General features: G+C 52.2%; 1 long non-coding RNA gene across 1 annotated transcript; it reads left to right on the top strand.

The window, feature by feature from the left end:
• The first annotated feature begins 29 nt into the window (after nt 1–29).
• LOC117797149 lies at nt 30–20,950 on the top strand. The gene is made up of 3 exons (XR_004622042.1): nt 30–322; nt 2,114–2,252; nt 20,627–20,950. It is a non-coding gene; the product is annotated as an uncharacterized LOC117797149 (long non-coding RNA).
• The last annotated feature ends 843 nt before the right edge of the window (nt 20,951–21,793 follow it).

Here is a 21,793-nt window from a genome sequence, read left to right as displayed (position 1 = left end):
GGTGGAGGGGGAAGGAGGGAGCGCGCGGAGAGCCGGGGAGGAGGGAGCGAGCGAGCGGTGGAGGGAGGGGAGACCAACTTCTAGCGCTACCATAATTCGCCTAAAGCAGGTGCAGCCGCTTTCACCCAGCCAGGCCGCCGCGGCGAGCGAGAGAAAACCACGTGGGCCGAACTTTAGGGGAAGGAAAGTGGGGACTTGGGGAGAAGACACGGGGCTGCGGACCTGAGAAAGGCGGGAGGTGGAGAGACCCCAGGGATTCTCCCTGCCCTCGCGAATCCTGTGGCGCGCTTTGCAAACCCCAGCTTTTCCCTGGAGTCTGGAGGTACGGCGGAGCCCTGCTCCCGCACGGTTCAATGGTTCCCGGCGGGCTGCGCTCGGCGCGGGGAGTGGCCGGGGGCCCTGATCCCGGAGCGGGTGTCCGGCCCGAGAGCTTCCTTGCCTTCCTCCTGCTCCCCACTGCGCGGGGGCTGGGGGTGAGTTTTCTGAACCGGGGGTGGGGGAGGTGGGGAGGCTCCTTCTGGGCATTGTGTAAGCTCACCCCCGGCGCGCGCTGACTCCCTTACCGGAAGGGGAATTTCCCAGAAAGTGCTCTGCGAACCGGTGAAGAGGGGGCCCAAAGCCGGATACACGCGGACAAAGCGAAGTGCAAATTCGAGGCAATTATCCGGACAAATTAGATTGCAAACAAAACTCAGTGTCTTTGCCTGGGGCCTGGGAGGGATAGTGGTGGTGGCAGTGGCGTGGGTAGGGTTGGGGCGGGGGCNGGGGGAGTCCGGATGGGGGAGTCCGGATGGGGAAAGGCCCAAGTTCCAAGGCGGAGGGGTATGCTGGTAGCAGACGCCCGACTCAGACAGCCCTGCAAATCTGAATAAAACCTACACTCCCAAAATGTCTCCTGTCTGTGTGTTGCGGGTGGGGAGAGGTGAAGGACGCCCCAGAGATCTTCAAGGAGTGCCCATGACTAAGGGAGGGCCCTGCTGTGGGAGGAGGGCAGGAAGGCCGTGGCTCCTGAAGGCTTTCCTGGCCCAGATCACCTGAGGCAGGTGGAGACAGGGCAGACACATTGATGCCCCCGTGGAGTGTGAGCTGGGGGTGCTTGGGGTGAGTCAGTCCTGTCGCCTGGGGAGAGAAGGATCTCTTGGAAAAGGAGGTCTTTCCAATAGGGCTTGGAAGAAAAGGAACCTAGAAGAGGAGGCCCCTTTTTGGGTTGTACTTCATCAATTCTTATAACCGTTTTCTGCCGGTACAAATAGTCAGAAGTAGTCGTGAGATCAGTGATACCCTGTCCAGGTCCGGATCCTATGTTTTTGCCCTACTAGGTGGGTGTGACAGGCAGAGTTAGGTGCTGCTGGGACCCTTGGGGTTTGCAGGTGGGAAACTGTAGGGAGGAGGATTCTAAGTGTCATTTGTGTCCTTCCCAGGGCAGTAATAGCAGTGGCAATAAGGAATAACAAAGCTAATGTTTGTTTAAGTCCATGGGCAGGCCAGACAGAGGCCTTATTTCATCTTTATAATAACCCCATGAGGTGGATAGTACCATTATCTCCATTGTACAGAAGGGAAAACTGAGGCATGGGAAGATTAAGCCACTTGCCCAGGCTTACAGAGCTGGTAAGTGGTGAAGCAGGGTTCCAACAAGAACCACTTCAGTGAGGACAGGAAAGAACCTCATGGAGGCTTCTAACGCAGCCCTGCATGTGGCTTCCCTGAAGAGGGGTGCAGTCCAGGAGAAAGGAGGCCCTTGGTAATGTGATCCAGTTTAGCTTACTTGGAGAGTCAGCTCTGGTGGGAGTCGGGGTGTGTGGACAGGTCTGGGCCTGGAGTTGGCCGGTCCTTGGGTAAGCCCAGCTGGGCGGTGGCCATGCCCCTTCAGGCCTCCTGCCCACCCTTCCTTCAGAGGCTCAGGGTGGGGTGACAACTGGGGGCTTTCAGTACAAAAGAAGGGATTTTTGTAGAGGGGAGGTGGAACGGGCTTGTCCACCTCTTCTCAGCCCTGCTGAGTCCTTCCCCATCACCGTCCTGCAGTAGCCCTCCACATCTCCCACGCCACCTCCCATGTGGGCTCCGTTGCCCAAAAGGGGTTCCTTGGGAAATCCTTTGGTTTTCATTTCAGGTTACCGGTTATCTCCAGGCCAGCTCGGTTTCCAGCACCCCGTGAGTCAGAGTGGGGGGCACAAGGGCGGCAAAAGACCCTGTCTTAGCCTCACCTAAAGGGCATTTTGCTGAAGAGAACAAGGCCTCACCAAAGAAAGGTATGGAACAAACACCCCGAAATCAACGCAGCCAGTCCAAAGCTCTTCCTTCTGGTACAAGAGCTCTATGAGAAGGTTTAAGAGTAGCCCTTGGCTCCCGAGGTGGTGTGACCCAGAATAGGCAGGAGGGTCCCCTTTCTATCCTTATTCCTTCAAATGGGCCAGGGCTGGGGCGTTGACCATGCCAGAATGAGGGCCATGGCCTAGCCTTACTAGGGAGGACGTAGTCAAAAGCACAGGGGCTGGCATGAGGCAGCCTTGGGTTGAACTTCAGTATCTGTCATCCACCAGCAGTGTGACCTGGGCAAGTTACATGATGTCTGAGCCTTACTTTGTTCATCCACGGCGCTGGGAGAATGGCTCCTTAGGTGGTTGGCAGGGAAAAGCATGGGCAGATTGTCTAGCTTTCCAGAAATGCTCCCTTTCCTTTTTATAAGCCCTGGTCTCCTCACCTACAAATGAGGAAGACTGACCTCACAAAAATGCAAACATACACACAGCGGCAGTGGATACGTTATGAAGTGCTTGCTTCTCCAGCTGCTTGACTCACGCGCCTTTGCGCTTTATCGGCCCAGACATGGTGGCTCTTCTCATTTTATAAGTGGGGAACCTGAGGCTCAGAGAGGTCAGGCAACTTGCCCCAGGTTGCACAGCTGGGAGGTGGTGCAGCAAGGATGTGCTCCCAGGTCTTCCTGCTCCGACGCAGAGGCCCCACCCCTGGGGCGGCTGCCTCCCTGTGGTGGGGATGCAGTGGGCTAATGGGTGAGCTTAGTCCTCCTTCCAAGCCCTGGCGGGCGGGGGGCGAAAACATTAGTCTCCTTAATCCCACAGTCCCAACACATCTAGGCCCAGATGGTTTATGTTTCCATTCATCTGCCTGTTGGAATTTTACTTTTTTTTTTTCCCTCAAAACCTTTTTTTTTTTTTTAGCCTTATTAAGGAATAAAACTTTCCAGCATAACACAGCAGCTCCAGTCCTAAAATGCATACAACTATGTGTTCACCAAAAGACATACACTAGAATGTTCTCTGCGGCACCATGCACAACAGCCATCAGCAGTGCAAGGAGTGCACAAATCATGGTATTCTCACACACGGGCTAGTACTTGGCAATGAGAAGGAACCAACCATTGCCTGCACAGCAACATGGAGAAATCTCACACACAGAATGTTAAGCATAAACACACAGCACAAGAGAAAGCACCCAATGAGATTCCGTGTCTCTGAAATTCAAAAACTCATTCCAACATTGAAACTCAGGAGAGAGGGGGCATGACTGGGAGAGGGTATGCGGGGCGGGGGGCACTCCTGGGGGGTCTGGCCATGTTATGAGCTTTTGAATTTGGGAGTCGGTTGCAAGGGTGTGTTCCCTTTGTGAAAATTAATTGAGCTGCTGTATACTTTTGATTTGTGTGCCTTTCCTCATGTTTAAAACTAAAAAGCATCAACATTGTTGCTGATTTATATAGTTGAGGGCTCTCTGCATCCCTTTCACTTTCTCCAACCTTCCCTTGCCAGACGTAGCCAGTTTCTTGCAGAGGGTAGGTAGCCCTCCCAAGTAAGGTTTATGTTAATCGTTCAGTGTTGCTTGGGTATCTTGAAATTTTAAATTGACGGTGTCTTTCTGCTCCTTGCTTTTACTTTTTGTTCTTGGTGTTTTTTTCATGCTGGGGAGATTAATTAAGGTTTGCTACGTGTAACTCTAGGTCAATCATTGAAAAGGCTGGTGGAGAGCATTCTACTGTGTCTGGGTGCCCTGGTTTCTTTGCCTCGCCTCCCAGTGATGGACAGCTGGGTTGTTTCCGAACTTTGGCCATTGTGGTCACACTGCAGTGGGCTTCCTTCTGTGTGCACCTCCCCTCCCCTTCCCACCACAGGCTTCTCTTTCTGTCTCCTCCTTTGCCTCCTGCTCAATCCAGTTGTCCCCCTTTCCCCCTGTGGTTCCTCCACTCTGGAATCTTCTCCCCTCCCCATTTCCCAGCTGCTCCTCCCCACCCTGCTTCCCAGTCTTCCTGACTCAGAAAGACCTGGGGTCTGTGCTGAGTGGAGGTGGGGGAGGGTTGGAAGGGGGCAGCCTTTTCCTTGACGACAAAGGCCCCTGTTCCCCAAGATAAATGATGGTTTAAACAAAGAAATATTTCATTAAGGGTTGATATCTTAATGAACTGTGCCAGGAACCCTCAAGACACTCTCTGGACACCCCCTTTTAAGGGAGGCTCCTAGCCCTGGGGGAAGCTTATCAGCTTACCATATTGCCCTGAGTAGAGGACCATGCACTGTGGGGAGCTGTCCCAGAGGGCTGTGGGATGGAAGGCACTCAGGACCGGGGATGGGGTCCAGTTGCCCTTCTTGGTTTCAGGCTGACTGGTTACCTGGGCCCTGGGAGATATTTGCAGGGTCCTCTGAAGTCACGTTTAGGGACTCAGAGACTCAGGCCTGGTCCATGGTGTGGTGGACATGGGACTCTAGGCTAATTGGTGGAAAATCAGTCATTAAGGGTGAGGAAATGAACAATAATTTGACAAGCAATGGGCAGTTTTCCATCAATTAGAACAGTGTCTTTGGGTCAAGTGAGAGTTCTCTGTGGAGGAATTTCCATGAAGGGAGATCCAGGACACACCCAAGGAGGGGGGTGGGGGTGGAGAGCACACCCAATGCCCTACCCCCTCCCCTATGCAGCGCACCCAGCCTTCCGTGGAAGACATGGAAGACAAGGTATGTCTGGGGACAAGGAAAAGCCAAGGAGCAGGCACAGAGGAAAGAACCCCTTCGCCCTTCATCCTTAGGGAGCTACCCCATGATTTCCTTCCTTGTGAAGATGCTGGGATTTTAATACCAATTCTGGTACTTTCTAGTCTCAACTCCCAAAGCAAGGAGCTTACTGTATTTCTTCTGCTGCAGGACCCAGAGAGAAAGGAGTGTCTGGAAGAGAGGTGGGGAGGAAGAGAAGTCAAATGGGGGCTTCTCCTCAGTATCCTCACAGGGTAGATTAGAGCTGGGTTGTTAGTCCTTGATTACCCATGGGCTTGCTGATGCGTCCTTCCCTCTCCTCTTCCGCGCTCCTGTGGATGTTACAATGTGTTGTTGGCTAACTTTTATTTAATAAGCACCTAGAAACATTGAACACATTCTATTGTGTGTTAACCGTTTAACCATTTATGCCTCATTTCTCCAACTACATAACACACTGAGGTCAGTGGCTGACAATTGTAGTCATTTTGGAATTTCCTGTTGCACCCGGCCCAGTGTGTTTTGCATAGTAGGTGCACAGTAAATGCTGCTTGATTGGATTTTTATTATGATTTGATACTTTAGAACAGAGTTAAAAAAAAAAAAAAAAGCCTGACACACCTCAGAGCAAGTTGGTGCCCTGAAGCTATCTGCAGGGGGTTGTAGAACCAGGGCAGGAATAGAAAATGGAGCTAGGTGGCACTCTTACTTCCTGGGGGCCCTCCCCTCCTCCCAGAGGGCTGTGCTCCCATTCTCCTCAATCCTCCCAGCTCCCTTCCTCCTGGTCCCTGAGGAGGCCTTCTGAACTCTGCTGAGCAAGGGAAACGTTCCTTCCCTGGGGAACTTCGAAGGCCTGTGGTCTGGGGTCTCAGCCGCTGGCACTGGAAGATGAGAAGGGATGTGGAGCAGGAAAGTCAAAGCCAAGGTAGCCTCACACTGGAAATAGCTACCATCTTTGGAACATCTTATACCAGGCGCTTCTGACCTGTATCTCTGATCCCCACAGTGGTCCTAATGCGGTTTCTTTCCCTTTTTTTTTTTTTTTTTTTAATGAGAAGGCAACGTCCCAAATGGCAGAGGCAATGATATAGTGTGGACATAAGGGGAGACGATAAAAGAGAATTTTTATATGTTCATTATTGTGTGAGGTGTCAGGCTGGGCCCATGGAGTGGACGTCCCACATTTTCCTTTGGCTTTCATACTCTGTGCCAAATCACATTCCATGCCAGGCCTGGGCTCCAGGGCCCACCTCTGTCCTGGTTCTTTTGCACACCATCTTCTTTCTGGCCTTCTCTTCTCCAGTCCCTTCTTCTTTTGATCCCTGGCCTTCCAGTCCACAAGACCTCCCTCGTGGTTGTTAGGCAGCAGGAAGTCTCCGGAGCCAGGCATCAGAAGGCTGGAGGGAGGCTGGATCTCAATTAGCGATGAGTCAAGTGGGCATCAAGCACTGCGTTAAGCATTCTTCATGTGTGACCTCATTTCGTCTCCTAACAGATGATGCAACAGATGCTGTTGGCGCCCAGTGCCGATCCCCTCCCCCTGACCACTTACGCTCCCAAGGCTTCTAATGGCCATCACCCACCTGCCCTTGCCTGAGAGGACTCCCTCTGGGCATGGAAGCCCACTTTACCCCTGTGTGGGAGGTCAGAAGTGCTGGGGTGTTAACAGCTTCTGGGAGAGCCCTCCGCCCGGAAGCGTGGTGACTGGTGTATAAATACCCGCACTCCCTCATCCCTCTGGTGGGATGTGTGAGAGCTGTGTGTTCTGTTGTGTGTTCAGGGCTTCCCCAGCAGGGAGAGCCCACCCTAGGGGGGGTGTGATCACGTACACTTTGTTGCCTTCCTTCCCTTCCTTGTCTTACTTCTCCAGTTCTCCCTTGGTGTTTCCTTTACCTCCTAAATCAACCATTGTACGAAAATAGTTGTCTCAGGGCCTGCTTCTGAGGGAACCCAGCCTAAGTCATTTCTTTCGGTGGGAGTAGTAGTATACAGCTTTCATATGTATAAGGACCACTTTCCCCCTCATTTTATTTATTTTATTTTTTTAATTTTTAATTTTTTAAAAAGATTTTATTTATTAACTTGTCAGGGAGAGAGAGAGCACAAGCTGGGGAAGCAGCATCCAGAGGGAGAAGCAGACTGTGCCTGAGCAGGGAGCCCAATGCAGGGGCTCCATCTCAGGACCCCGGGATCATGACCTGAGCTGAAGAGAGACACTTCAATGACTGAGCCACCCAGGCGTCCCTCCCCACCTCATTTAAAAAAACAAATGGAGTATAGCTGGTGCACAACCTGACATTAGTTTCAGGTGTATGACCCAGTGACTCCACAAATCTGTACGTTATGCGGGGCTCACAAGTGTAGCAACCATTTGTCACCATAGAGCACTTTTATAATACCCTTGACTCTATTCCCTATGCTGTGCCTTTCATCCCTGTGACTTATTCCGTAGCTGGAAGCCTGTGTTCCCTTCACCCCATCGGTTCCATGCTCCTACTCCCATCCTCAACTATCAGTTTGTTCTCTGTATGTACGGGTCTGTTTCTGCTTTCTTTGTTTGCTTATTTGTTTTTCTTTTCTTTTCTTTTCTTTTCTTTTCTTTTCTTTTTTTTTTTTTGGTTCTACATGTAAGTGAAATCATATGGGATTTGTCTTTCTCTGTGTGATTTATTTCACATAGCATGATACCTTCCAGTTCCATCCATGGTGTCACAAATGGCAAGATCTCATCCTTTTTCATGGGTGAGTACTATTCCATTGTGTGATTCCATCTTCCTTGTCCGTTCATCCATTGGTGGACACTTGGATGGCTTCCATATCTTGGCTATTGTAAATATTGCTGCAGTAAACAAAGGGATGCATATAGCTTTTCGAATTAGTGCTTTCACTTTCTTTGGGTTAATATCTAGTAGTGGGAGTATTAGATCATAAGGTAGTTCTATTTTTAATTTCCTGAGGAACCTCCATCCTGTTTTCCACAATGGCTGCACTAATTTACATTTAGGTGGGTACTGTTATTGTACTTACTTTACAAGTAACTAGCCCACAGCTCAATGAAACTCATACATAGTTCCACAGTTCTGAAAGCAAGGTGCCTGTGTTCACACCCTGGCTTGGTACCCATCAAGTGTCCACTTCATTGCTCTACCGTATGGCGTCTTGTGGGCCCTTGCTCCCTGCCCCAAGAAGTCTGGTTCAAGGCCATTCACCTTCGTTTCTTGCCTTGAGAGATAAGAGGTGAAGAGCAGGGTGGAAGTGGGGAGTGTTTCCAGGCCACCTAGCCCTCCCTACTTCCCTGTGGGTCACTGCTGGCTGTCAGAGCCAGTCCTTGGGTCGCAGACGGAAAGAGAAGTGATGGTCATCTGTAGGGCTGGACGACTGGAAAGAAGTGAAGGCCACCTGGAGTGCTGCAAAAGGAGAGGGCTGAGCCAGGGGTCCCAGGAGAGGTGCTCAGGCTGAGGGAGTCTTTCTAAGCCTCTGCAGTGTTGAAGGGGCCGTGAGCACACGTCCCTGTACACAGGAGCCCCTATAAACACAGGAGGGGCTGAGGTGAGGAGATAGGAAAGGATTCCCCTGCCTCCATTCCCCTGGAAAGGATATTTTGATAGTGAAGTTTGCTCAGCCTCAGAATGGGAATGCCCGTGCTGAGAACCTCCAGATCAGGGCACCAATTAGCCTGCCTCTTTATGAACGTGGAGGTGGGCACTGTGCCCTGGGCGGGGTTGACCTGAACCACCCCCCTCCCCGCCCCCAAGACAAAAGTTACCTGGAGGGAGCATCTCGAAATGTTCTGCTTGTTTGGTTTTCGTGACAAGTGTCGATTCTCCCAGAAGCAGACTCCGAGACAAAGATTCAAGCCCTAATGGTCTCTTTGGGAAGTGGTCCCAGGAGACGCCTGCTGAGGGGCAGGACAGTCAGAAGGAAGGCTGGGAACGCACGAGAACACTCCCTCCGTTGGCTGGGACCTCGGGAAGATATATGAGATAGGCCTCAAGTCACAGGGCAGGAAAGCTGGGGTACTTAGCTACGTGCACCCCCTTTGCCATCGGTTCGGGGCTGCTTCCAGACATGTTGACTCTCCAGCACCCCCAGCACGCCCTGAGCTAGAGCCAAGGTGTTTCCACGGCCAGAAAAACCTTCTGGCAAAGAGTATGTGTTGGCAGGGAGCAGGCTTGTCCATCTAGAGGTATGCGCCCGGCGATAATGGGCAGTGTGCCCGTGCCTGGCACACTCTGCCCTCTGTTCTCCTCCTCGACTTTTCCTTTCCATGGGCCTTTGTGAGCTTGTGTCGTTTCCCACTGCCCTCCTCTTAAATGTGTGGCGTGGTTCTCAAGGGTTCAGCCTTGACCCACTGCTCTCCTCAAGCTACATGTCCTCTGGGACAACCCCACCCACTCTCATGGTTTTAACCACATCTGTGGGTTGGTGGCTCCGAGGACTATCGCTATCTTGGACCTCACTCCCGCCCCTGTGTCTGTGAGCCAGTGATGGTGTATCCAGCATGTCCCAGACTTAAATCATCATCTGTATCCAAAAACAGGCCCCACCTTTCCATTTTCTCTTCAGTGGTGGCATCGAGATCCACCCCATCCGTCCAGAAATTAGGAGTTACCCCCTGATTCTCCCTATCCCTTCCTTTTCACATTGTATCAGTCACCAAGTCCTCTGGTTGTGACTTCCAGAATATTCTTAGAGTCATTCCTTTCTCTCCATCCTCACTCCGGGTGGTCTGGACCCTCAGCATCTTCTCCCTGGGGTATTCCAGTAGCTGCCTCATTGCCTCCCCACTTCCAACCTGATCCCTTTCCTGCACTTCCCTGCAGCAGTGGTCAAAATTCTATCTTAAGTGCTAACCCGAACTTGTCATGCTTTGTTTAAGACCCATCTCTGCAGGGCTAAAATCAAGCACGTTGGTCCGGTAAACAAGTTTTCCTTTCTTGAACCTCCGATTCTATCCCTGGCCATTCCCAGCTCTGCCACTTGGAACCTGTGGCCTGTGCTGTGCTCCTTCCTGTCGTGTCCTGCTCTCTGCTTGGAATATCTTTTCTTCTTTCTGCTTTCATGGCTGACTCTAAGACCCAGCTTCGAGGACACCTCCTCTTGGAAGTTCTCCTTGAATGCCCTGAGCTAGATTAGACATTCTTCTTTTGTGCTTTTGTAACCATGTGCGCATCAGAAAATTCAATTCAAATAAGCTTACATAACAATGGGAATTGATTGGCTCCTGGAACCAAAAAATCAAGGGGTAGGGCTCACTGCTGGTGATGTGTGATCCAGGGGCTTAAACCAATGCCATTGGGTTCTCTACATTGCTTAACTCTGCCTTTCCCTGGGTGGGCTTTGTTCTCAGAGTCCTTGGAGGGAGTCCCATCAGCTTTAGACACACATCCTGCCCAGTCCAGGCCAGTGAACTGTTCAAGCAAACGCTGGCTTGTTGGGACCTGTCTAGGAATTTACTTGCCTCTCTCCAAACCAATCAAAATGGCCAAGGGTTTAGAGTGTTCTATTTTGGGGACTGGCAAACTATGGCCAACTTGTTTCTGGAATGGCAGAGTTCAGTAGTGGAGGCAGAGACCAGCGAATGATTTCTGTAACAGGACAGATAGTAAATATTTTAGGCTTTGTGGGCCAAGAAGCAGCATCAAGGATATTATATAGGGACTTATATAACAAGAAAGAAAACAAACTTTCACAAAATTTTTATTGATGGGATTACAATTACAATCATAACTGAAGATAATTTTTTTTTGTAATATACATCTGCTAAGGAAAAGAATGGGATTTGGGGGGAGGAGAGGGCTAACATTTTGTTTGATTGGGAATTCGAAGTTAATGCTCCGTATCATAAAATTGATGGCAAGTGTTCATCTGTAAATATCACTCTTGGGGCACCTGGGTGGCACGGTCATCTGGGCATCTGACTCCTGGTTTTTCGGTTCAGGTCATGATCTCAGGGTCGTGGGATCGAGGCCTGCGTCGGGCTTCCTGCTCAGCTCGGAGTCTGCTTAAAGGTTCTCTCTCCCTCTGCCCCCTCCCCCCATGCACTCTCTCTTTCTTTCAAATAAATACATAAATGAATCTTCAAAAAAAAAATCATTCTTGGTTCACAGACCATACAGAAACAGGCAGGATTTGGTCCAGGGACCACACTTTGCAGAGCTCTGAATTAACTCAAACCATTATGAAGCTAAGGGAAGAGATTGTGGGAAGCTGGAAAAGGAGACAGAAGAAACCTTGATGGTAGAGAGGGTCCTGATACCCACAGGTCTTCATATGTGGGGCTCCCTTGTGATGTGCCATTCAAAGAGGCAGACTAGGGGAGCATTTCTTTTTAAAGATCTATTTTTTTAATTTATTCATTTAAGAGAGAGAGCCAGGGGTGACAGCATGAGCAGACGGGAGGGTCAGGGGGAGAGGAAGAAGCAGACTCCCGCTGAGCAGGGAGCCTGATCCCAGGACTCTAGGATCATGACCTGAGCCAAAGGCAGACACTTAACCGACTGAGCCACGCAGGTGCCCCTACTGGAACATTTTATAGGGCATTTCTTTATAAGCCAAGTTCATGTCCATTAGGCCCCCTAAACCTGACACCATTTCTATAAAATAGGCAGAGGAAGGGTGGTCGTACCCTTTTCACAGGGGGAAACTGAGGCTCAGAGAGAAGTGGCTTGTCTGAGGTTTTTCAGAAAGGCCTCTCAGGGACACCTTAGAGGATTCTAAGGTAGAGTCTAGGGGCACGTTGAGTAATTGAACAATTGTGGTATCCCCTGGTTGGGGGGCAGAGGCTGGCCAGTGGGACAGGTGGCTCTGGACATAGCCCAGGATGCTAGGTGTCCAGGTGGCTCTGTGACATTCAGTGGACACCTGGGATGGGCCTGTCAACACCTGGGTGCTCAGGAACCCAGTTCTGTTCCAAGAATCTCTGGGTTTAGGCCCGTCTCCCTTATAACTCCCCATGCAGGACAGGTGACACCGGCTCAGTAGCCCTGAGCGGGAGAGAAATCAGGCTTTGGGCGAGAATGCCCAGGGCCACAAACAAGGGGTCTGATGAGCACTCCAGGTGCTGCGTGCATGGGTGCGGTTTAAATCTTGATGTCAGTCTGACCCCAAGGCAGGGGCAGGCTGTGGGCAGCTCTCAGCAAGACCAGCTCAGCCCTCCTCCGGGGCTGACCTGACCTCGGGCAGGACTGCGCAAGGTCAGGGAAGGGTTCTGAGGGTGTGCAGAGGCAGCCAGGAGTGAAGGATGGATGCTGGATTCCTCTCCAGGATGACGGTAGGCGGATACCCGTGGTGTGTGTATACTTACTAGCATGCACATTTGCACATTCCCTGGCCTTACACACACGTTTACACGTTCCCATAGGCAGAGAGTCACACCCATACCCAACTTCACCACCAGGATCTGACGTACACGTTTCCCACACTGATTTACCCACTCCCAAATGTGCACACATGTTCATACACTCCCGTGTCCGTTTCCTAGGGTTGTCACAACAAAGTAACACAGCCTGGGTGGCTGAAGCAACAGAACCTGATTATCGATTATGATCCCATCTCTGCTTCCGTCTTCACACGGACAACTTTTTACTAGGACCCTTGTCACATCGCAGCAGGTCTCGCCAGCACATCCCAGCACTACCTTGTCTTGAGTACGTCAACAATAGCCCTGTTTGCAGAGATCGTATTCTGAGGTGCCGGGGGGTTAGGACATGAACATATTCAACCCATAGCCATGTTTATGGCCATGAAATCTCACATGTACATATCATCCTCCCACGGTGACTTACAGATACACCGGCCATCGAGTCTCACAGATACGCACACTCTCACATTCCCATAGTCACAATCACACATACCCACGTGCACCACCAGGATCGTGCACGCACCGTCCACACTTCCTGGGCCCCTGCCGGCCCAGACCCCCTCTCCCTCAGTTTCTGTCTCACAGGGGCAGCCCCCCACACCCTCCAGCTCCCGCCCTGCTCCCACACACCCCCTGGCCACAATCAGAGGCCACCCCGCGGGGCTCTGAGACCTGGCACATTCTCAGCCTCACACTCTGCTTGTAACTCTCACATCCTCCCCCCACCCACACAGTCTCTCCCTTTCTGACACCTCCTCCATCCAACGCGCCCCGGGTCCCCAAACAGCCCTCAGGGTGGGGAGGCGAGGCACCCCAGCCAGGGCACCAGGTGGACAGTCCCTTGCTGTCTGGAATCAGGTGTCCCCCACAAGCCTGCTCCTTGCGGACTCTCCCTTTCCCCTCTCGGGGGGGGGCAGACAGACAGACACAGGGCACACACTCCGTCACCCGCGCCCCTGCGGCAGCCCCACGGCGCAGTCTGTTCCTCATTATGGGCCAATGCGCCTGTTTACTCACCCAGCTGGAGATGGTTAGAGAGTGATAAATAATGAAAGAGAAAACAGGCTTTTCCCCTCTGTGGCTTCTATTTATGTAACATGTGTCACAGCTCACTCATAGACTTTGTTTCGGAGCTGGTTGCAGGAAATAGTTTATTTTTTCCGGACGGTGGCTTGGGGGGTGGGGTGGGGGGCCAGGGTTTGGGTTTCTGGTCTCACGCCCATGGGAGTTTCAGGATCTAGCTCCCAGAGTCCTCTTCCCCTGGTGTCTCCACTCCCCGCCTCCCCCAATACCTCCTGGGCAGACATCATGGCTCAAGGCTATCTTAGAACAGGGTTCTCCCATTCTTGGAAGGAGTGGGGTGATTGGGGGCGCCTCCCAGCCGCCTCTGAAGCCCCCTCAAACAGAAGGGCTTGTTTTAAGAGCCAGAGAGCTTGAGGCTGGGACTCCCTGAGAGGCGGCAGTGGGACGGGGGGCTTCCGAGGTAGCCTGCACCTATTAGGGGGATACAAAAGGATTCATCCCATAAAATATGAATAAAAAGATCTATACTTTGTGTTCACTTAGCACTTATAAAAGTGGCCTCTCTGGGGCCCCAGCTTTCAGGTGCTGCTCCCTGAGGGGAGGGGAGGGCAGGGACCGGGAGGGACTTGCCATGGTCTGCTCAACTGGTTGTGAAAAGCCAGAACTTCAAACTCGCACATCCCACTGCCCCCCTTCTCCCAGGGGCATCTCCCTTGGTAGAGCTCCGGTCAACTTAACTCATGGGAAGGCAGGTGGGAGTAGTTAGAAGGGTGTGGGGCTTGGAATGTAGGGGGAATGCTAGCTGTCAGTGAGCTGAGATGTGTCCCCTCCCAGTCCTTCCCCAAACACTAAGGCAGCCATCCTTTGGGGGATGGTTCAGGGAGGGAAGGAACCGCAGAAAGCTGCCACGCTCCCCAAGCCCAGTTCAGGGATGTTCTCTGAAGTTTGAAGGCAACCTGCCCCGCCCGAGCCTGTCTCCCTGAATGCCAGGGCAGGGAGATCACGTCTTGCTTGACATGGAGCCCCAGCGGTGTTCCAGGCCATCTGCTGGGGAAACCCAGAGGTACTGGCCTGAGGAAGCAGAGACTGCTGTGGAAGATGGGCCGGGAAGCCTCCAACCCCTGCAGACTGTGGGGGAGGCAGGTGTACAGGCGGCATGGGGTCAGTCCTATCCAGTGGCTTCGGGTTCTCCCAGGACTGTCCCATGGGCGTCTCCTGGCTGGTAGGAGAAGCAGCCACGTTCGCAAGACAAGGACTTTCAACAGCATGTGACAAACTTGAGAGCACACAGTGCGGACCCAGTGCAAAAGAAAAAGCCGAGGAGGTGGGGTTCGAATCTAGTGGTTGTCAGAATCACAAGGGGGCTTATTGAACACCGACGTCCAGGCTCACTCCTGGGAGCTAATACAGCAGGGGGGAGTGTCCAGGAGTCGGCATTACTGGCAAGTTCCTGGGAATTCTGAGGCTGGTGGTTTCCCGAAGTCTTGGAGGTGATAGTACCCTAAGTGGCCCTGAAGGCAGCCCTCCCTCACAGGTGAGCCAGAAGCATTATGGTTGGGTCAGGAGGGAATTTGACTTGCCCCGAAGGGCAGGAATGGATTGGTCAGAAGAATGGTAACATTGGTTTGGTTGGAAGAAAGGGAGGAAGGGAGGCAGGAGGAAGGAAGGAAAGAAAGGAGAGTTTGCCCACATTTATTAGGTGCCAAGCATAGGTATATGACATTTTGATCTGGCTGTTTGGACTTTTTGACATTTGTTCCCATTTCTGAACCCTAAAACACTGTCAACATTCTATTTCTTATTACGGCACTACAACACTAACAAACACTTTCCCGTGTTACTGAGGAGGACACCAAGGCTCAGAGAGGTTTAGCAGTTTGTCTAAGGCCACCCAGCTAAGTAAATCCTAGCAATGGGAAGAGCCAGGGCTCTTTTCACTGCTCTGGGGAGGAGTCATATTGAGGAGACAGAGTAACTGAATCCAGAGGCTGATTTGGAGCCCGCTTTCCAGGATTCCCTCCCTCCCCCCTGTGGAATAAAGAGGTTAGACGTTAGACGGGGGAGGCACCCTCTCTGCTACTCACCAAGCCTCTTGCCTTTGGAGCCGCATGGACTCTCTCAAAGCCCACTCAGCCTGCACCAGGTGTCAGAGCTCTCTGCCCGAAGGCAAATAACCAGGACCGGAAGCTGTGCACCTGGGGTCTCACGTACTACCTTCCACTTGTGGCTCTGAGGGGGTCCCAGGAGAGAGGAGCCAGGTGAGGGGGTACTCAAGGAACACCCGTTCCTGGGTTTCCCGGAGCCTCCCATCTTTGTCCCCTTGGCAGGATAGGTATGTCACAGGCTGGAGGACGGAGTGTGTCGGAGGGGCAGAGCCCACTGTTCGGGACGTTTGCTCATGCTGTGGACCGAGCTCGATTACAAACACAGGAACTTAGCAATTTCGCCGCTGAGGCCCTGCTCAGACCCCCCACAGACACTCACCTATGTACACATGCCCTCAGCTGACTCCCCTGCATGCTGATCGCCCTTCATGAAGACCCAGACAAAACTCTAGACCCTATTGTCCCCTGTGGGTGTTGATGAGGGTAGTAAAACTCATCCTAAACCCCAGGTGCTCTGCACGTCTCGAAACCTCACCTTGATCCTGCAAGGTAGCTTTTATCATATCCTCCCTCACCCCACACCTCCCACCACCTTGTAGATGACAGAAATGGGGCTCAGAAAAGCCAAGTGACTGGCCCGAGGCCACACAGCCCCTGCATGGCATGGCTGGGCTAGGAGCTGGCCCCACACGCTAAGCTCACACTTCATTCCTTTCACCAGGCTGCCTTTCCTGTTTCTCTCCCAGCACCTGGCATCTAGGCTGTCCCACAGGTCAGCGGATCGGCGTGTATATACGGGTTTGCTCTCCTACAGGAGCCAAGCAGGCCCCAGCTGCGCTTTCTCCAAACCCACCCCAAGCTGTGATCTCCAGGCAGACTCAGAAAATCACAGACCTCTCTGCTTCCTCCCCAGCCAGAACCAGCACCAGCTTGGATTCCCTGGGCTCCAGCCTCAGTTTCCCCTCTCCAGGGCTGACACACCTGAGCAAGGCTCTGCCACCACTTGAGGAGACCAGCAGCCCTGGTGGGGCTCCTGTCCTAGGTCTGACCCTTGTTTCGGAAGCCTCTGGGGTGCAGCCGCCTCCATCCTCCCCTTTTGCTGTGAAAACGGCAGGCCTGGCACTGCTCCCCTGCCGCCCCTTCTCCCTGCGGCCCCGTGGGAGCCCAAGCTTTGCTTGAGGGCAGCGAGTGAAGCCGGCTGTAACAGAGAAACCTCGGGCTCCTCTTCAGAAGTCCCCGGAGGAGGCAGATCTGAGGAAAGGCTGCCGAGAAGGCGCCTGCAGCAATGTCAGCTTGAGAACAACCGGGCTGACAGGATGCTGAGCAGGGATTAAGGTCGGGATCAGGGAAACTAGGGAATGAAGGCAAGTTCCCCGCTCCCCTTGCCGCCACCAAGATGATGCTGGGTCTGTCTTCTTGTTTATTCTCACCCTGGGAAGGTGGGCGGGGAGGGAAGTGGGCTGGGGCCCGGTGGGGAGGTGGAGGAAGGACAGAGGAGGGAGGAACAGGGCAGGTAGCCAGGTAGAGGGCTGTGGAGAGCAGGGGATGTCAGGCCTCCTCCGGCTCTTGAGGGCTCAGCCCGGGGACATGCACGGGGTCCTGGCCTGGGACCCTTCCCCGGCAACCGTCTCCAGCGGGCCGGCCATGCCCTTGGACATCATGCCCCATTGCAGAGCCTGTCCTGAGTGTTGGTGGCAGGACCAGTGAGGACAGAATCGACCAGGACAAGTGGCAGATGCCAGACACCCTCTGGATAGGGGGTGAACCTGTGTCCACCAGCCTACAAATGCAAGATCCCCTCTTTCGGGGAAAGGCCATCACCCTGACCTGCCTAATCATCCAAATGTCATGAGAGCCCAGTGAATGGGCTTCTGAATTGCAGGTCAGCCAGTGTGACAGACTTCCAGTGAGACCTCAAACGCTTGCATTGTCCCGGTGGGCTGGTTGAGGGTGTGGCTTCTGGTCTCAGACCTACTGGGTTCTAATTCCTACTCCGCCATCCATTTGCTGTATGACCTTGGTCAAGTCAGCTGACCTCCCTATGCCTGAGTGGGAGAAAATAGTAGCACCCCCTGCTAAGGTTGTGAAGGAGAGGAAGGGAAGCCATGAAAGGTAGTTGGAGGAGGGCCTGCCACAGAGGATGTGTGCCCGGAGGGTAGTTTGGTGACCAGGGGGCAGGAAGAGTAAGAGTAGTGGCAGGAAGTTAACCACCCCAAAGCGTCCCAGAAGAAGGGGGCATGGAATCTGATTTTTGGAGACTGAGACTTGGCAGGGGGAAAAGCAGGAGTTAGGGATGAGGGATAGAGATCCCATTTGCCAGGTGAGTATGGGGTCAGAGAGGGGCAGGGATTTGAGGATAAGTCTGGGAGGAGGAAAGCATACATTCCCTGGGAGCTCCACTCCCAGCCAGTGTTTCTGCACAGTTCCCTGCTCCAACCAGGGGTGACATGACTACCTTCGCTCAGTCCAGCCAAGGGTACAAAAACCATGAAAAGATGCTGTTTATCATGCTAACCTTCCAGAATGGAGCTTATTCCAGAAATCTAAGCAATTCAAACTTGGTATCCAAGTTCTCTGGACCCAGTGGGGGATGAGGCAGCAGAGAAAGGTGGAGAGGCTACAAATCTGGAGGTAGAAGGCTCTGCCACCTACCAGCTGTGTGACTTGGCACTGGTCAATTAGCCTCTCTGGGCCTCAGTTGCCTGGTCTGCAAAATGGGATTAAGATTCACACAGGAACTAAGGAGGAGTCATTCCTGGTCTCCAGGGTTAAATGCTCCAGGACCTGCTTAGCCTGGCCCATCACACAGTCCCTCCTGGGGGAGGGGGGTCTCAGTCCCTCGTCTCATCTTCAGACACCCTAGAGTAGACATGGTAGGAGTGGGGCAGGGTCTGGGTGGGAATGAGAGCCTGGGTGGGGTACTGGTAACTGAGGAAAGGGTCTTCTGAGTCTGGTTTCTTGGGAAAAGCACCTGGGCCAGGGCCCCCTCCCTGGGACAGGTTTTTCTGGAAAAGCTAATTTCAAAAATACATCTTTTTTTTTAAACCTATTTGTTGTAGAAAATTTGGAAAATACAGAAAAAAAATACAAAAATCCAAAAAAAGGAGATAGAGTTCAGCCATAATTCTACCACTCAGAGATAACCATGGGAGGGGAGGACTTTACTGTATCTTCTAGTTTTTTTAAGTACACACTCACACATACACCCACATATGTAACTTTATTCCAGCATAACATCCTTAACGTATGTATATATATCTCAAAATTTTAGAATCAGGGTCGGGGAGTTGTGATACATTACCATTTTGTAAACCGGCTTTTTAGTTAAAATGTGGGGAACCTCATCCCCAGGTCATTAAATATTCTTCTCCAACATAATTTGAAATGACTGTGGAGTGCTCCATCCTTTGGGTTTGTCATAAGCCGTATACAGTCGTCCCCCCTTGTCCTCAGGAGATACATCCCAAGACCCCCAGTGGGTGCATGAAACTGTGAATAGTACCAGTATATATATATATATATATATATATATATATATATATATATATATGTAGTTGGAGTAGGGCCTGCCTACTCCATATATATATTATGTGTTTTCCTAAACATATACACCTATGATAAGGTTTAATTTATAAATTGGGCACAGTAAGAGATGAACAGCAATAACTAATAACAAAATAGAACACTTACAACAATAACCGTAATAAAAGTTATGTGAATATGGTCTCTTTCTCTCTCAAAACATCTTACTGTTCTGTACTCACCCCTCTTTTTGTGATGACATGAGATGATAACACGCCCACGCGACGAGGTGAAGTGAGGGGAATGACGTAGGCAGTGGGACGTAGCGCTAGGTTACAACTGACCTTCCGAGAATATGTCCGAAGGAGGATTATATACCCCTGGACCGGGGTTGAGCACAGGTAACTGGAACCATGGGAAGTCAACCCACGGGTAAAGTCCTGTACTTTTATGAGTCCTCAATTATTGGTCATACAGAGTGTTTCTAGATTTTTTTCTATAAATGACACGTGATGGACATTCCTATAGAGAGATCTGTGTATGCACATGTGTGTGTGGCTGACTTTGCAATGTTTGTCCATGTGTCTGTCTACCCCCTGGCCCCACCCTACCCCCCACCTCCACTTGGAGTGCGAGACTTTCTAGAGCAGACTCTGCACCTGGTTCCCTAGCTTGGCTCCTGGTTCACTGTGAACATCCAGTAATTGTTGAGTTGCTTTGCATTTCTGAAGCCTGTGCTCTGGAGTGTGGGACTGGAACGGTGGGTAGATCAGGGAGGAGCCCACCTTCCCTGCTAGAACCCCCAGGGGTCCCGTGCCCTTCTGTTGGGCCTGCCAAGTTCTCCTAGGAAAAAGACATTCCCAAGCCCAGAGCCACTGGCCTTCCTGGAGGCACACGGAAATGCCTCCCTTTATCTCCTATCTTCCTGGTAGCAAACCAACCATCCTCGCCTCCCCCTGCCAGGACCCTCCCCCTACATACCCCCCATCTCTGACTCATTTGAGCTCTTTTGTTGTGTCTTCAAGCTGAAGGCCCAGCCGACAAGCCCTTTCACCTGCTCATTACTGCCGGAGCAATGTTGTGGCAGCTCCCCGGGCTCCCCACGAAGCAACCCCCTCTCTGGCCTCCCTTTCTGACAGCACAGCCCACCGGGCCCCTGGCAAGTGGCCACTCAGCACACCTCAGTTCTGCCCCCGGCTCTGCCCACCACCTCTGGAGGCACCGAGGAGCCTTTGTTTCTTCCTCCCGGGGCTCTGGGCACAGGCTGGCCTTCCTCCTAACACAGATTGGTCGATTACAGATTTTGGAGCTGAGATCCAGCTTCTAGTTTTTCAATGGGTCTTACCAAAAAGGGAGAGAGAGAGGTAAGAAACCAAAATCAAGAGGTAAAACTTCCTAATTGAATGTCCCCCTCTCAAGCATCCATGCTGCCAGCCTCCTGCAGTTTTCTTCTTTTTATCTTCTCTTTCCCTCGGCTTCCTCTCCCTCTTCCCCCTTTCTCTCCTTCCCTTCCCTCTCTCTCTCTCCCTCCCTCCTCTCTTTCAGCCCTGACACACTCTCCCACCCTCCTGTCCTCATTTCCCCTCCTCTCCCCTGCTTTTTTAAGTTTTTTTTTTCTTTTAACTTTCAAGGTCATTCCGGACTCCTGATGCCCGCCAGTCCCTTGGTGAGACGTGAGCGCCATTGGCGTCCGTGGCCTCTGTTTCCGTGGCAACCCAGTAACCATTAATTTTCAATTAAAGGAGACAAAAAGCTCCATGACAGCTCCAGGTCTGCTGAAGATGTCAAGAATCTGTATTAATATACAGCAAGAGAGCATAATTGTGTGTCCATCTTCCAGAGCAGCGAAAAATGGAGGGATAATTACCAGCTCGAAAGCCACTCTGTAATTTACTTCTTACTGTCACCACAGCCCTACACATTAGCATAAATTAAAAGCAGAGTTTATTGTTATCAAAGTGCATTGATATCGCCAGACCCGCTTTCTTCCCTTTAACTGTTTGTCGTGGGTGAGTGACTCCCCAGCTCCCCCCGGGTCTCCCTGGGAGGGCGGGGAGAAGCTCCAGGGCAGCCGATGCTAGACCTGGAAGGTCTCTGCAGTCCGCTGTCAGCCATGCGAGCCCCCAGGGATGAGGGTCCGGCAGGGGCAGGCCGTCGCCCCTCTGACCCTCTGAAGTGGCCTGGGGATGGTGGGCAGGGGCTTGGATATTCATTCACCTTCCACCTGTGAGTGCTTTGTTTTGCCAGAGAGCCCTCCAGCTCCTTCCAGAGGGAGTTGCTGCCCATCTTGGAGTCACCCTTCAGTGCCTAGGATAGTGTGGGGCGGGTGGACACTCAAAGCTAACCTGTTAAACAAAGGAGGGAGTGAATGTGGAGGGGTCTCCTCTCCTGGCTGGATCTCAGCAGCGGGCTATCCTGCTTTCCTAGTTCACGGTGGCAATGCTCCTGGCTCTGGTCCAGTTACTGCTGGCCACCCAGGCCCCCGGGTTCCCAGGGCGGCCCCTCTGTGTCCCCCTTGCACTTGCTGCCTGACCCTCCCCACCACCCCTTTTCCCTGCCTGGGTCCTGCCACCCTGCAGACTCACTTCCAAGTAGTTGGAGCGCCTAGAAGTGTCTCGCTGTCAGGGTGCCAGTGACAACCACAGAAATCATGAATTTCCGTGAATGGGGGCTGCGGGGGGTTTTCTTGTATTCTATCCAGAGAGAGCTGTCCTTCAGAGGGGAATTTAGTGTAATTACCCTTAAGGGAGCGATCCTTACACAGTCAGTCACAACACTGACCTCCCGGCTGAGATCTG

The sequence above is a fragment of the Ailuropoda melanoleuca genome, chromosome 19, assembly GCF_002007445.2.
Source record: "Ailuropoda melanoleuca isolate Jingjing chromosome 19, ASM200744v2, whole genome shotgun sequence".
Taxonomy (NCBI): Eukaryota; Metazoa; Chordata; class Mammalia; order Carnivora; family Ursidae; genus Ailuropoda; species Ailuropoda melanoleuca.
This window is presented reverse-complemented; position numbering and strand designations above follow the sequence as displayed.